The sequence below is a fragment of the Clarias gariepinus genome, chromosome 3 (assembly GCF_024256425.1).
Source record: "Clarias gariepinus isolate MV-2021 ecotype Netherlands chromosome 3, CGAR_prim_01v2, whole genome shotgun sequence".
Classification (NCBI taxonomy): domain Eukaryota; kingdom Metazoa; phylum Chordata; class Actinopteri; order Siluriformes; family Clariidae; genus Clarias; species Clarias gariepinus.
Genome location: NC_071102.1, coordinates 38,321,395 through 38,336,209, shown reverse-complemented (window position 1 = coordinate 38,336,209; position 14,815 = coordinate 38,321,395). Strand labels below are relative to the sequence as shown.

At 39.4% G+C, this 14,815-nt stretch overlaps 1 protein-coding gene across 2 annotated transcripts in view; it reads left to right on the top strand.

Annotated features, from left to right (window-relative positions):
* Positions 1-14,815, top strand: part of elfn1a (extracellular leucine-rich repeat and fibronectin type III domain containing 1a) — an 86,369-nt gene that overhangs the window by 66,983 nt on the left and 4,571 nt on the right. The gene's annotated exons all lie outside the window — the stretch shown is intronic.

Genomic DNA, 14,815 nt, shown 5'->3' with positions numbered 1-14,815 from the left:
AGGACGAGGCATCCACTTCCTCCCACCTCACCCTGGATGCTCCTAAATACGGACTGCTAGGTTGATGAACTGGAAAATTGCATTAAAGTCTGCAGGTTTCTTTTGTGCCTTTTTTCCTGCTTACAAGTGCTGAACCGATTTAACGCAGAGTTACAGACTGACACCATTTTGGAGACAAACCAGGTGCACTACAGACTCCTTGTTGTTCAGTTTTCTTGTAATTACATGAAGGGATGATTATGTCAGGTGGTTTACAGGCTTTCAAAATTAACGGGTGCCAAAAGATAAATAAATAATATGTTAACTTTTTTTAATTACTTGATTGTTGCATTGTTTCACTGCAATTGTACAGCGATAGAACTTTGTACACTGTTATGCTGCTATGCTCATGACTGGAGATTTCCAGTCAATTACAATCAATATGATTACATGTCAATTCTATTTTCTATTTGTATTACTTGTACATAAGCTACATTTTACAGCCAAAAGTTTTCTATATTTCTATACTTTCATTTTGTTATTATACATTTTTTATATTCTTATTTCATATTCCTATTGAGAGTACAACCATACATCCGAGAACTGCAATCGGAGCCTATTGTCGTTGCTCCCGTGAACATTCAGTGAGTGGAACGCCAACTTATGGAAGAGACGCATCGGTCCTTACACACAATCATTCACCAGCACCACTTGCACTTGGGAATTATTGCCACATATCCCATACAGTCCGGTCCTCGGTCCAAGCCATTTCCATACGTATGCAAAAAGATGTTCCTGGTAGGCCGGCGTTTCATATGAGAAGCATGCAGTCCGATCATGGCTCTGGCTCAGAAATCTTTCTACCTTGATGGTATTCCAGCTCGAGTGAAACACTGGGATAAGTACATTAGTGTTGCAGTGGATTATATGGAGAATTAAAGGGAGTTTTTACTCTGATAACTGTGTTCTGTTATTCTGCAGAGTCAAAAGTCCTGGTTTGACTCGAACGCCCCACGTAATGATTATACAGAATATTGGATTCCATTTTGTTACGGATCCTTTACAACACCTATAAACATATTTGGTAACACATTAGCTAATTTAATACTTTACTTATACTTTAATATATTATTGCTTTGTAATTAAAACAATCTGCAACAGTGTTATGCCTAGACCAGTTTATGTTTGTTTTTCGGGCAGGGTACATGTGCCAAGCTTTTCGTGGTCGTTTTTAATGAGCATAATCCTCTCTAAGTGCTCTTAATCTCCTGAATAATTAATTGTCTGACATTTCACTTTTTGCTCCGTTAAATTGTTCTGCCTCTGCAGTAAGACATTTTGAACCCATTTGGAAACACTGTGGCGATGGAGAACAATAATGCCTAACGAGATAGCAATGAAGACATCGTCTAGTTCCCAAGTACTGTATATTTCTAACATCAAATTTACTAAAAAAATGAATTGAGTTTCACAGGCACGGACATGAGGACACGTTCCTCAGAAACAGTTCAAGGTGATATTTCGAACTGATTTCTGCAAGGACCTAAATAAGTCTACGGAAGCATGGACTGTACAAGGTTCCAAAGGCATCAAAAATATTAAAACCGATTGAATGATGCTGTTTGACCTTCACCCTGTTTGGATCATTTCACAAATCTCTTCATTTCTTGTGGTTACAATGACGATGACGTGCAAACACGTATTTTAAGATATCAACCTGATGAGTATCTCGGATGGACACACAGATGGTCGGATCAACAGACGAATCACAAAGCAAACAACTCCAAAATGAAAAAATTATAGACGTTCCAAAAGTCACCAGTCCTTCTTCCCTTCTGTTCCCAAACAGAAATCTAATTTGTTGTACTGTAATTCCATCATCATTCTAGCAACATACAGTTAATTTAAAAACTAGTGCTGTCAATTGATTATTTTTTTCTATAGTTAATCACAGAGCTAGTCTGTTATTAATTACGATAATTTCAAAATACTCATATTTACTTGAATTATCAACATGCATTGTTGGAATAAAGAAATGCATGACAAACTGACAAATTAAAATCTCTTGAATGGGACCGACACTGTATGCAATAGCTGGATAGTATGAGGTGTGGCAACCCCCCAACAGCAAGGTTCGAACCCGGATTCTCAGATCTGAAAATCAACAACCTAGAGAGCATTGGTTTTATCCAAACTTTTATCTACAGTAAGAGCTTTTTATTATTATTATTTTGGATTTTTTCCTGACTTTGTCCCTAACTTAGTCATGTCCAATTCCTCCCCGTCACTAGGGGGCTTCTAAATTAAGGCTACTACTACCTCTCAGTCAGGAGGGCCGAAGACTATCACGTGATGCCAGCCAACCGCATCTTTTTCGAACTGCTCGCTTTTTCCAACCGCATCTTTTTCGAACACTCGGAGGACTCGTAACATCGGGGAATCATCTCTCTCTAGACCTCCGGCTGCGAGAGGTTACAGCATCACCCGGGAATCGAACCAGTGATCTCCGTATAATAAGGCGATCACTTTACCACTGCGCCAACCGTAGGCCCCCATCTTAGAGCTTTCAATAAAGAAACGTGCGGTTCAGCACACCTGGTGATGTTTCATCAGTCAACTTATTATCTGCATTAAACTAACCATTATCGGCGACCGATCTGTGATTATGAAAAACCGTTAGGGTCAAACTTGGTCATACAAATGCATTAAAATGTCCCGATTAATCAGATGTGTTAGCCCTTATAAAAACCCTAAATATGTCCTTACACTCTTTTAAACTGATCAGATCGAAGCACTCTCTGACCTCTCTATGTTTCACCTCTGAATCAGTCTTCTCGCGGCCTAACGCATAACGCCGTCGTCGACCACGTCGCTGAATTAATGTGGCTTCTACAAGGTCAAACTGAAAAGTGCCACAGGGAAAGAGGTGAATGCTCCAGCTTCCATTTATATGTGAAGGCACTGACAGTCCGTGAGGATATAAAAGGCTTTGTCTGATAAACAAATGAGTTTAAAGCACACTGAGGCAAGCACAATACTTTTCACTTATCGGAGCGCTAAAGTTAGATAAAGATAATTAGTGTGCCATGCCCCGTGGCTGTCCGTGCTCTTGACTGAAAAGTCAAAGTAAAAAAAAAAAAAAAAAGAAGAAAAACAACCAGGTTGGGAACAAAAGTGCTTCTGATGATGTCATAAGCGAGTGACTCACTTCGCCGCGAAGAGATCCGACTTGCGGCCGGAGCCTATCTTATAATTAACCTAGTGTGAAATGCTAATAGCAGGTGAAAAAAAAGGAACATTTCCGACTGTTTTCTAATTCTTTCACTTCAGGTGAGTTCAGGGAGCTTTTGATTCAACGCGCCCCATTTTCCCGGGAGCGCTCTCATCATTACGACGGAATGGTTCTAACACCTGTGGATTCTCCATCTCTGAAGAGTGGAATCAGAGACAATCATTTCTTGCACCACATGACACACACACACACACACATGCTGTATGATCCTGAATCATTTCTGATGGATGGAGAAGACATCAAGAGTGAATGGAAGCAAATGGATCATCTTCTGGGGATTCTGGGGTAAGGGGAGTGATAGGGGGATTATAGTAAGAGACGAGGCAGCTAAGGGAGGCAATTTGGTACAGTCTATTTTTGTAATTGGTGGAACTGAGAGGGAGAAGTGTCCAAAAACAAGCACATCCTGTAGATAGAGGGAGATAAAGCCTGTTTAACCTGCATCAACCATCATTTTTATATATATATATATATATAGTGGGCGGACAGTTACATTATCAGTTTCACCCAGTTTGTTTAGAAGATACTGAACAGGTTTTCATTACACACAAGAGAGCCCAAGAGGCTTTGGCAGCATGGAAATATTTGTCTAGCCCCTGCCTGAAATGGAGTGGCTGCTGTCAAAAGTGTTTTGTCCCAGCAAGGCCTATGGGACGCAACCACAGCGCAGCAGGAGTATCCTTCTGAAACAGCAATTCACTTTCCTCGGGCGTTCTGCCGGGCCGGTTCGTGCTGTATCAAAGCCAGCAATGCAATATTTAAGATACGATCCCTCTTACACATTTCGTCCGCTAGTTCTATTTGCAGTTACGGCGATGTCTGTTCCCTATCCCGCTGTGAACCGGTTCACACTTGCACAGGACGTAGGCAGAGAACATGGCGGAATGTGACATCGCACCTACCTAGAGTGGAGCGAGGAGGTCATGCTGTTGTATGGAGCACTTGTTGTTATGACAACGATTCTTCAGCAGACTGTATTCCAGCTTGGTTCATGCTCAGGCCTGTGCTGGCTTTAAGTGGAAATTCAAGATGTTTGCACAAATCATTCAGACAAATTGTAGTTATGTCATCCATAACACTGTACTGTATATTCAAGTGTATCTGTTATCGTGATTATGTTATGAGGAATGAACTCATATATCCTAATCCTTTAAAGACAAACATACAGTATTGACAGAATAGGCCTAAGGATAAACAGAAAGATGCTTCTACATGTATTGCAAATCTCGATAAAGTTTTAAGACAACAGTTGCCATGTATTCGGTGACACAATGGTTTAGTGGGATTTGAACCCAGACTATAAAGGTGCAAGACGACAGTGCTAACGCCTCGCACCTCCAAGGTCCAGATTCAATTCCCACCTTGGGTATGTGTGTATGGAGTTTGCATGTTCTCCCCGTGCTTGGTGGATTTTCTCCGGGTACTCCGGTTTCCTTCCTCAGTCCAAAGACATGCAGATTACTCTAATTGGCGTCCCCAAATTGCTTGCACTGTCCAGGGTGTACCCCGCTCAATCCCCTAAGTCTTCTAGGATAGGCTCCAAGCTTCCCGCGGCCCCGTAGACAGGATAAAGCGGGATAGACGGTGAGTGAGTGATGCTGATGTACGACAGTCTTTTATATTACATAGATGATGTCACTGATTAGATCTAGCCTTTAGTCTACCTGAAGAATTTTGTTAATTAACTAAAAAAAAAAAAAACAAGTGAAAAGCTATGTGGCTTATGGCGAAATGGCCTGGGTCACCTCTAGACCTTAACCCTATAGAAAACCGGTTGGACACTGGCGAAGAAGGCAGTAGCAGTCAAGAAACCATCTTTTGTACGTAAATGATCTTAAGGAAGCAGTCAAGCAGGCATGGATTGAGCATGTCACACAAGACTATTGCAGCTGCCTTTGTGACTCTACAGTATGTCCAGTCTGGATCCAGTAGGTTTGGAAGAATAAATGACTATTCATTGTTGTATAGCACTTTCCATTGCATAACACAATACATTATTCCCACTCACTCATCTTTTACACTAATTAGTTTAACCTGCATGTCTTTGGACTGTGGTGGGAAACCCACCAAGTACAAGAAGAACTCTATGCACACAGACCCAAGGTGGGAATCGAACCCGGACCCCTGAGGTCCAAGGTGACAGTTCTAAGAACTAAAGCGCCATTCCGCCTATGCTTAATTTAATTAGTTTAAATGAAGCTTGATAATTTTATTAATCTGACAAATCCCTGACTAATTTTAGTAACGCCTGCACCTAATCTAATAGCCCTAGCCTCTCAACCATGGTTGTCATGGTGACCCCCTAACAAGTTCATACCTTACAGTTAAAGGTCGCGATCACCAGAACATCAGAAACAATCACTATATACTGCAATCTGTATCTGCAATTAGCAACTTATCTGTCTCTAATACTTATTCGTCAGCGTTTACCCTGACCCTCTAGTGTGTTTTATTTTGCATGTCTGGATTTTCTTCCCTGCCAATTTCTTTTTTTTTTTTTTTTCTCATTTCCAACTGGTCTATGAGCCATCTGGTTCTCTACATTTCTGTATTTTTTATCTACCCTCTGCACCTGGGTCCCTCAGCACTCTTACATGTACGAATCTCTCCAATCTCTCTTTAGGAACCGATGGTTATTTTTGGAATTGACTTTGCTTGGCCTCTTTCATTTTTGGACATTTTTGTCATTGCACACTTTTTTTTTTCGTAGTGTGACAGTGTAGCGCAAACACAGTAAACCACAATTTCCTGACATTGGTTATGACAGATCCTGGGACAACAGAGCACTTTTATTATATACTGTATAAAGTTTAGGCAGAACATTTAAAAAATATAATTACTCCATTACTCTTTTATTTATGGACAGACATTTTATTGTACATGATAACTTTTTATTAGTGATATTCTGTTATGATGTAGTTTCTTTTTGGATACCTTTTGCCCTTGAGGTTCAGAGCATTGCTAATTCAACACAGTGGAGTCCAATGTTATATTTAGAGCTGATGACAAAGCCTGAATTGATTAGAAATGGTGCCTTCTCCTCTTAAAGCCTTGGATGGTTGGTTTTGGTTATGCTTCTGGTTTTGGCATTGCCAAGAAGACACAGAATATATTTGTTTGTTTGTTTGTTTGCTTTTTCCTGCACATGTAGTCATTTGAGGATTTCTCATATTAATTTCATGGACATTTGAGCCAAGTATGGTTTATAAAAGGTGCCATTAGTCATCTCTGCTTTGCCACCTCAGTGCACTTTCTTTTAAGTTCCTGCAGGATCTTAAGGTAACCTTTTTTTATCATCATTATTTTTTAAACCAATTAGACCCAGGTTCGATTCCTACCCAGTGCCCAAACCCGACCGTTGGATGCCGTGCCAATCCCAAGCCTGGATAAAATGGGAGGGCAACTGGCATAAAACCTGTGCCAAGCTTCTAAGTGCGGACCAAATGGTCTGCTGTGGCGACCCCTTGCCGGGAGCAGCCGAACAAACAACAAACCATCTAGCTGTTTAGATTTAACACCTACTGCTATAAAGAAAATGATCATAATGCTTTATTGCTCAGTGAGGCAGTTTGTTGGTAATTAGCCTCCAAGGATTGAACTTTCTGGAGTTAAGTTAAGTTGACTAAATGTCATCCTCACTAAAGCCATTGCATGTGTGGCAACGCTGAGGGAGGGGAATGAATATAGAGTGTTTTGAAACCGATTACGCCACTTACTTACTTACTTATTACACTTACTTGTGAGCCAATGAAACAACCCCATCACCCACACTGCCACACATGGACATGCAATGGCTTCAGCAACAAAGGCTCTGACATTTAAGCATCTTGGTTGTCTTACTATGGTGCAATTTAGAGCTGCGGTGCTCATGCTAAATGCATTTATTTTTTCCCAGTAATATACAATACATATAGTACCAGTCAAAAGTTTGGACACTTTTAATTCCAATCTATTTCCATGCTTTAATTTCTTTGTACATTGCGAAGGGCGTCCAAAATATTCAATGATCTCCTTTGAACAGTTGATATGGAGATGGATATATTACTTCTGCTCTGTAAAGCTTCATAACGGCTCTAATCTAAACCAAATCAGCCCTACTGTCTTAAAATAACACCTTGTTGTTACTTAATTACCTACCTAATGCCATATGTTTTATTTATTCTCAAAGGTCATCTGTTTTGGAATAGTTTTTGCAAGAACAGTATTGTAATTGCAAAACCCATCAAGCACCATGATGAAACTGGATCTCATGAAGACCTTCCCAGGAAAGCAAGACCAAAAGTTCATTTAGAGTCACCAGCCTCAGAAATCACCAAATAACAAACAACACCTCAGATAAGAGCTGTTATGAAGTCTTTACAGAGCAAACGTAGCTCACACAATTTAATATTAACTCTTCAGCAGAAGATTATTGTAGATTTTGGGCTCTGTCAGCATTGTTTTACAATGTACAAAGAAATAAAAATGAAAAAAAAAAAAAAGATCATGGATTTGGACAGGATCTCCAAAATCTTGACTGGTGCAGTAGTGTATATACATATACATACTTGACACCCTTGAATGAGACACACTAGCACAGCAAAATTTTCTCTCAGTACGCTGGAGCCATGATTGAACTGCTTGCTTCACATCTAAAAAGCTGGCCTCCCAGGAACTCCATGACGGCCCAAGCATGAAGAAGTGGAAAAGGATCGGGGGTCGCTTGGATGGGGGTCAGGACTGTACGGGGGATGTGGCAGTATCTGACAGCCGAGCTCCTGCGATATGCACGTGGTGTTGGTGAATGATTGTGTGTACAGTTCCCACATTCATTGATTTTTAAGGCTTAGTTGTTTATCATTCAAAGAAACGACTACAGTAGGCTCCTCTGCCAGGGTCATATATATTGCCTCCTTTAAAATATTTGCACCATTGAATCTCATCATTTAGAGATTTTTAGAAAAGAAGTCCTGGCTTGACTTGAATAGTCCATGTACCTCTCTCTCTATATATATATATATATAACATTTACCATCTAATATATTAAGAATGAATGTCTCACGATAATACAATGCCTAGTTGGCGCAGCTTTGTGCTACTTGATGGAGATCAGTGCTCCAGAGAGACAGGCATGAAAGCCATGGGCCTGTCCCAGAGCACTGGGAGTTCTGATCTCAGAGCCACACAGACCCATGGGCCTGAGCCATTCACAATGCACACTCTGCCAAGCATATGGCTGCCTGTGCTCCTCTCCAGGCCCTGTGGAAATTGAAGTTTATTTTTTTGTTAGCTTGCCCAGTGCTTGCCACTGACAGTCCACACTAAGATATAAATATGGATTGGATGAAAAACTGGAGGATGCCCAAGTGAAATGTGTTGTCAGGTATGACAGTTTTCTTTGGCACAGGTTTTGCAGTGGAGTACAGTACAGTCTAAGGTTTCTCAATTATGTATAATGCAGGAACAAGTTGGAACTGTAGTTCTGGTTATCTCTGTCTGAGGCCTTGTTCAGTTCCTTGTAAAAAAAAAAAAAAAAAAAAAAAAAGAAATATTTACAAGATGTTGCTTTGGAAGTTTACTCTGAAAGCTGGATGGATTGTATTTTATTGTATACACTTAATGTTCATAAAATTACAAATAAATCAGTCTTATTCATGAGCAGTGAAAAATGTCCCTGGATAAAGTCGCTGAACAAATTAATGAATACTGTTGTAAATGTTCAAAATGTCAAAGAAAAAGTGTGTGAAACGAGCATCGGGTACCCCTGACTATAGCATAATGATTAATTTCGACACTAAGCATGACAATGCCACACACTTTGAAGTAGTGAAAACTAAAGATGCACTGTGGTGACTATTGTGCAACATTCCTACTGTACATACTGTAGTTTACATTACACCTAAACTTTCATTTTTCATTTAGACTGGCAGATGTGTATACAGCTCTGAATATATTTAACTGTATAAATAGAACAATAATGAATAAAGTGATGGCATAGTGGTTAGCAATGTCGCCTTGCACCTTCAGGGTCTGGGTTCGATTCCCTCCCCAAGGGTTTGCGTGCATGGAGTTTGCATGTTCTCCTTGTTCTTGGTGGGTTTCCTCCGAGTACTCCGGTTTCCTCCCAAATTCCAAAGACAAGGTGATGAGGCTAAATAGCTTTCACAACTTGCCCACAGTGTGTGTGAATGTTGACCAGACATCCTACCACGAACGTAAAAATGGGAATAAATACAATAATCACCATGGGCCACTACGGCCACTAGTTGGACTACAGAAGTTCCTAGACTGATGGATGGTTGGATGGAATGAATAAATAAAAGAAATAAAGAAATGACTGATAGGCAGAAAAATGCTACAGCAATGCCAAATATATTTTATATTTAAACCTTTAAACCATGTTTATATTTTCACCATAGACACGAACTAGTGCATATGCCTTTGTTTCCTCCTTTTGCTCATTTTTTAAAACAGTCTTTGCATATATACTGTACAGCATATGCAAACACCCTGTGAGGTTTATTTTTAAGTAATAAGACTTTTATTTTCAGTCTTTGTAAGACACAAGAGATTTCAACCTTTGTGTAAGCTAGTGATGGGATGCTTTTTGTCTCACTACATCTTTTCTGTTTCCTCATCTCTTTACCTCATCCCATTACTCACATTACATACAAAAGTCTCCATAAGACAGGCCAAGGTCAGAAAAAAAGATGACCCCTGATCTCTGCAGTATATTACTTCACTTGGAACCATAATTCCCTTGACCACATATTTCATCCCAATCATCAGTTTTGCTATGGTGCTGATCAAGGTCCTACACACACCTCTCCCTCGCTTTTCCTCTAGAAACCACCCTCTATTCATGTCCCAAGAGACATCCATTTGTGACACCAGGACGTTAATTTTTAGCTGGATGGATTTTAGATAGGCAACAGAAAACAAATGGCTTTGCATTAAATTATTCAGATAATCGTGGATGGCTAAAGGAATAGTTTAGACAGAAATCTACATCATATTCCCATTTATCACAAATGCAATCAATCAACCGAGACAGATTTTGTTTCAAAATTCACTACACAACATTCTCCATTACAAGCCATGCGTTTGCACAGTTATTAAAACCAACTGAATTCTTTTTAAAAATCCCCTTTGTTGCAACTGATGGTCTTCCACTGTGCAATAGAATGTTTACAGAGATGACAGAGAGATATTATCTACTGCAATTTAATTAACTTTTGCATTACTCTTAGTACATGTCTATCTTTCCGTACGGCAGAACTTTCTAACTTATTAATACAAGGAAATAAATGTTGTGAAGGTAAATATCTTACACCTTGTTTACTCTAAGTTAAGTGAATTACAGATGAAGTTTTGTCTTAAAACAACTTAAAATTCATTTATACTGTGCCACGTTAGCGCTGTTATTTCAGTGAAAGTGAAAATATGAACTAATCCCAGTAAAAATATTCAGTTTAGCTTTTCTAATTAATGTCTAATTAATGAGCAAGTAGCGCATTAGTAGCTTATTTTAAAGTAGATTATTAAATTCGTCGCAAGTGTTCATAACGTCGCTTATACTCAACATTTTGATTTCACTTATATTGCAGGTTTAACTTTAGGAGGAAATACTGCAAAAGTTTCACCGTTCGACGCTTGCGCATTACGCTGTTAAAACTTGTGCCTTATACTGTAGCCTGGCAAATAACTTCACTTCTACTTAACATTTTGATTTCATTTATGCTGCTGGTTTAACATCATGCAAATATAGAAGGACTGACAAAGTTTAATTAAAGTCTGTCCAGACTGTTTTGCGTGATGCTGTGCCAAAATCTGGCTGACCAAGTTCCGTTTTAGCCGCAATGCATATTTTGTCCATATTTAAAGCTAAGCAGTATGCCATACATCAAAAAGTACAGGAGAAATTTGATTGATAGCCATTTACTAGTTGCTACATTAGATACAGTGAATTAACTTTTGGATTAAGGAAAAAAAAAATTAGACATTTTATTTTGGCAAACTGTCGCTGCCTGTTTTTTTCTCGCCAACCGAAGGAAGCAAATAGCCCCGGCCAGGTGTTATAAATACAGTGGACAGACTTTCTTGGAATTAGTATAGCATCTCTAAAAGGATAGCAAATTCCCAGCTGTTGCTGGCTTGTGAATGAACCTGGACCTCTGTAGATGCAAAAAGCATGACGAAAAGCAATATAAAACTGAGCAACATTTCTTTTCCCTTAACCAATACCGCACTTTTCCACACCAGGCATAATGGCTCAGCATCTCGTATTCAGGAAAGTGAATGCAGAAACAGATCTGTAATATCAAGAGAAAATTCACAAATTTCCTACTAATGGAATTGCAGAGAGAAAATCTAATACATTCTATATTTAGCTCATATTCTTTCCTCCGCTTATGTGACTGCTCGGTGTCTGTGTCACTGCTCTGGTATTTTGCAGGTTATTGAAATTTAAGAGAAAATGAATGAGTAAAGGATTCCAATCTGATTGGAGAAGAGGATGGCAAGCTTTGAAAATGCAGGACAAAGATAATAGATGGTTGTGCTGTCTAGGAAGCTCTGCCCTTGGGTTGTAGACATGTCCAGAATTATACCCTGATGAATACGATGACAGGAGATCCCTCCCAGTGTAATAGTGTGTTTTAGGAACAAGACAGATTTGCAGGGCGATTTTTAATGACACCTGGCCGTTTGACGTATTAGCTCATTGCCTCATATTTGTTTTACATACTTTTCCACTTATTTTAGCCAGAGCAAAAAGATTTTTGGGGGAGGGTTCGGGGTGTTTTAATGTGATTCCTTGAATTAAGGATATTGTTTTTTTTTTTTGTTTGTTTGTTTGTTTGTTTAATGATCTAAGAATAAGCACTATAATCCTTCCATTTTCAGCTCTCAGGCTAGCAAGAGACAATCTAATCCATGTAGGAGAGTAAATACAATGCTTGTCTAACATATAAATCTTTTACTACGTAGAAAGCAAGAGCCTAGTCCTAAACCAGTCTGGTCTGCCCAACAGAGATTTAAAAACTGCAGTATGGTTGGATTTATAAAAGCAAGCCATGCCGTGTAATTCATTTCATGATGACGTGTGTGAAATGTAAATGGAGCATACAATGATCACTTTCGTCCTGTTTCGGTCTCGGCTCACCCCGATTTCTACAAGAGATATAGCAGCTAGGTTACATGAGACACTCACGATGGGTCATTTGAAATTCACTTAGATCAGGTAGTTTGCTTCATCAATTTAAGCAATCATTGTCACTAATACTTTGATAATTAATTCTTCGTCAATCGAAATGGAAGCACTCATCCTGCACTGAGGCAGGTCACTTATAAAGCCTAAAATATAAAATCAGAGAATAAATACAGTACGGTATAAGGTTAAAAGTAGGTGGATACCTGACCATAACATGTATATTGATTGTCTAGAATATCGTTGTATGATATAGGATTAAGATTTCCCTTCACTGTGACTAAATGGTCCAAACCTGTTCCCACACCAATGCCCTGGGGCACAATGGGTGGCTCATAAAGACTCGGTCAGCACCAAAGTTGATATAGAAGAACTCAATTGCATTAAGCCCTTACTTCAACTGCACTGAACACCTTTGGGATGAATTGGAATGCAGACTACACTCCAAGCCTTTTCACTATGCATAAGTGCTTGACTTCAAATGTTCTTGAGGCAGAATGGGCAAATCCCCACAGTCAAGTTTTCAAATCTTGTACAAGGATTTTTATAACAGCAAAGGAGGAACCATACATCTATCGTCTATACAAATTTTTTTCTGTGTAGCGTCGCAAAGGGCCTGGAACCTGTCTCAGAAATTATAGGGCATGAAGTGGGGTGCACCCTGGATGGGGTCGCAACCTGTCATACACCCACACACTATTTGGAAATGCCAATCAGCCCACATTGCATTTCTCTGGGACGGATAACCCAGGAACCACAGGAAGAACATGCAAACTCTATGCACGCAGAGCCCAGGGGAGAATCAAATGATACTGTATTAAGATTTTAACCGTGCACTTCAGCTAAAGCATAGAAGACATGGTTTGATGTCTGAAGGCAGATTAAGCCTTTATGCAATGAAGGTGATACTTGACCAAATTCAAGATGTGCCTTCTTCCATTCTATGCCATTTGACCCACACTATGACTCTGAGTATTCACCCAGAGTGTCACTTTCAGACCGTAATATTAAAATTTATGTTCAACCCAGATAAAGTCGAATCTTATAAGATTATGATTTGTTAGGAGACACAAAGTTTATGGTCTACTGTACCTTCACTAGATTTTATAGCCAGAACAAGAATCACAAGCCATATGCTCTGTGGTGAGTTGAGTGATGCTCACCCTCAGCAGGAAGTAGTAGCAATCCTTGAGTGATTATTACTGTCAAGAAAGTTTGGTATGTTTGTCTGATTACACAAAAACATGTCCATGAGGATGAGTATTGTATAACCAAATGAGTTCTATGTCAGTCCCGCCTGGAGAGAACTTGGCAAGAAGGTCTAAGGGAAAGACGGTTGTATGACAGCATAAATGACTTTGTGGGAGGTTTGGCATTCATGTGCACACACACACACACACACACACATGGTGGTTGTTTCTCACTGCCACCGGAATTTATACAGGATTTATAGAAACAGTTACATACATACAGTAAGTAGTGTTTGTTACCAGTTTGTTTTATGATGGATTATGTACGATAGAAATATCTTCTTGCACCTCCACTATCAAAGGTTCATTTCCTGCCTTGCGTCTGTGTACATAAAGTTTGCATGTTCTTCCTGTGGATCGTGGCTTCCCTCCAGGTGCTCTGGTTTCCTCCTATAGTTCAAGGGTTAGGCTAATTTTGTGTTTCCAAAATCCCCATAGTGTATGAGTGAGCTTGTGTACCTGGCCCTGGCTTCAGGCTTCCCATGACCCTGTATACACAGTATAGAGGATGATTACCTAAACCTTTCTAGTAGTTTTCTGGTGTTTTATTTTAAGGCTCATCTGACTGAACATATTTCTTTTAAGATCTTAACAACCTGTTACAAACATGACATTCATATCTGTATTTCCTGTTTGAAGAAGAAATTGATTAACTAATTTAAGAATCCATCGGCTGCTACCAGGCAGCCATTTAACAAGGCATGGTGTAATTGATCTAATGCAGCACCTAAGCATTGGGTTGTCTCAGTCCAGTCTCACAGTTAATGGGGTGAAAAACAGGGACGCTTTATTTTCTTCAACCTGTCAAGTGGTAATTGGCCAATGGTATGCTATAATAGCGATATGCCACTGGGACTGCACCTCTTAAATTGTGCACCAAATAATTGCAAGGCTGGGTATTGAAAACAAAGCTATTTGTGAATGTCATTTAACACTATAACAAGTGTATAGTAAATAAATAACAATGTGCCCACGTTGAGTAAATAAACTACATATTACACATACATGCACCTATAAATTTGTTACGAACAGTAGTGCGTTTTATGGATATTAAAGTTGTCTTTGTATCTCTGGTCAATTATTTTCACCAAAAAATATATGACTGCT